The 2,500-nt window shown below is 41.4% G+C and overlaps 1 long non-coding RNA gene across 1 annotated transcript in view; it reads right to left on the bottom strand.

The window, feature by feature from the left end:
• LOC135102572 (uncharacterized) overlaps positions 1–2,111 on the bottom strand; it is a 54,181-nt gene extending 52,070 nt beyond the window's left edge. Inside the window, exon 1 of the long non-coding RNA XR_010269678.1 lies at positions 2,065–2,111. This is a non-coding gene — a long non-coding RNA (uncharacterized LOC135102572). The remainder of the gene's footprint in view (positions 1–2,064) is intronic.
• Positions 2,112–2,500: the final 389 nt, after the last annotated feature.

Below are 2,500 nucleotides of genomic sequence, written 5' to 3'. Positions count from 1 at the left end.
GAAAACACAAAACACACAAAACAAACAGAAAAAGGCACAAAACAAACAAACAGACGGACAGGTAACACAAAAAGAGCAATCCAAACACACACACACATACATACATACAGACATACATACAGACAGACAGACAGACAGAGGGCATCAGATAGGAGAGAGAGGGCTAACTCTTAACACCCGCCGCCTTTTGACCTGCGGGGGTCAGACCGATACTGCTTATCACCTGAGTTATCACCTGAGTTATTAGTGCGGGGCGCCCACCACGCTGACCACAGGAGGAGGAGGAGGAGGAAGGGGTGGAAGAGGAGGAGGAGGAGGAGGGAGGAGACAAGACGCCCTTTCCCCTTCACTCCTGACTAGCTTTCTATAACTACTAAAGCCAAATGGTCTGATTTTTATCTTTATTTCGCTCAATTTCTATCTAGTGCAGTAATCTTTCCCTGGCCACTGTGTTCTCTTTCATTACAGCGTCATTAGTCAGGCTTGCTCCACCTCGACTGTTGCTGGTATTGTCATTTCATTACTTCGTGGCTTTGAGGGGCACGGGAGGAGGAGGAGGAGGAGGAGGGAAGGAAGCAAGGGAAAGGACGTGTGGGCCATGGGAGGGCTGCATGAATGGTCAGGAAAGGGCATGAGGGAGACAAAAGGGATAGACAGACAGGCAGGCAGACAGACAGACACAGGCAGGAAGGTTGGAAAGCAGGCAGGCACGTGGTCCTATCAAAACACACACACACACACACACACACACACACACACACACACACACACACACACACACACACACACACACACACAGCTATAGAGTATCTTTCTGTCTTCCTGAAACGAGAGAGAGAGAGAGAGAGAGAGAGAGAGAGAGAGAGAGAGAGAGAGAGAGAGAGAGAGAGAGAGAGAGAGAGAGAGAGAGAGAGAGAGAGAGAGAGAGAGAGAGAGAGAGAGAGAGAGAGAGAAATTTAGAATAGGAGAATACAAAAAAGAACAACATGAAATAGAAAGAAGAAAATAGGAAGACGAAGAAAAGGAAAAAGAAAAAGAAAAAAAGAAATAATAATTACGTACGCGTTTAGCAAGAACAAGAGCAGGAGGAGGAGGAGGAGGAATACAAAGGAATACAAAGGAAAGCCAAACAGCAACAGACCTTTTGGTCCTTGCAAGGCTATTTGGTAACTACTTCTAACTAGCTACAGGGAAGAGAGACAGGACAGCATAGCAGAAGGCTCCTTCCCACCCACCACTCCCTCCAGCTTGCGCTGGCATGGAAATAGTTGGGAAAAGTACCATGCAGTATGGAAAAACTGACATGGAAATTTTCATTGGAAAGGATGAAAGGAAGTTTTACTATTCCCCCTACGGTGAACTCTATACGCCTATCTGAAAGTTAATACAAGTTACATTAAAACTGGTGTAGAATAAGAGTTTATTAGTGTATTTAGTAATTATTCGGACAAGAAGAGAGCTTGTTGGGGATTTGCTTTTAAATATTTGTCTATTTTATTTTTGAATGATTAAATAGTATTGCTGTTCACAATTTCGGCAGGAAGTTTATTCCATATATTTACTATACGATTAAAGAAAAAAATGTTTTGCCTCGTGGGATTTAAAACGTTTGGGTTTTGGGTTGGGGAGGAGGAGGAAGAGGAGGAGGAGGAGGAGGAGGAGGAGGAGGAGGAGGAGGAGGAGGAGGAGGAAAGATAGATAGATTGCTAGATAGATAGATAGATAGATAGAGAGATAGACAGATAGATAGACAGATGAACTGATAGATAAACACATCATACACTGACCAGCCTAACAAACGAACAATTACGCAAACTAACAACATTAACACTCAAAGAATATTATGGAAAAGAAGACAGGGCAGGCGCAGAGACAGAAGAAGACAGAGAAGATGAGGTGAGAAGTTTTGCTGGGAGATGAGTGGAGAAGATTTGGGAGAGGTCTTTTGTAATTACTGCTGTGGAATTATATATGATGATGATGATGATGATGATGATGATGATGATGGTGGTGGTGGTGGTGGTGGTGGTGATGTCAGTGCTGTGCTCTCATCCAAAGACTTACCTCTCCTCCTGTCTACTTGTTCTTTCCGTGCCTCCGTGTTTATCTGTCGAAAGAAACAACAACTAGGTGAATAAATTAATGTACAGATAAACAAACAAGTATATTGATTGGTAGATAGATAGATAGATAGATAGATAGATAGATAGATAGATAGATAGATAGATAGATAGATAGATAAATAAATAGATGGATAAGTAAACAAAAAGACAGATAAATAGATAAACAAATAAATACTTAGATATACAGACAAATACACAGAAATATAGATGACTGACAGACAGACGGATAGACAGACAAACAGACAGATAGTTAGACAGACAGGTAAACAAGCAAAGAATAACTAACAAGTAGACAGACAGACAGACAGATAAATACTTAAACATACAAATTAACAAATTAACAATGCTTCTGTATACCAATCTTTTTTAAATAGTTA

Source organism: Scylla paramamosain, chromosome 8 (assembly GCF_035594125.1).
Source record: "Scylla paramamosain isolate STU-SP2022 chromosome 8, ASM3559412v1, whole genome shotgun sequence".
NCBI lineage: Eukaryota > Metazoa > Arthropoda > Malacostraca > Decapoda > Portunidae > Scylla > Scylla paramamosain.
Note: the sequence above shows the minus strand (reverse complement) of the source record. Positions and strands in the feature narration are given on the sequence as shown.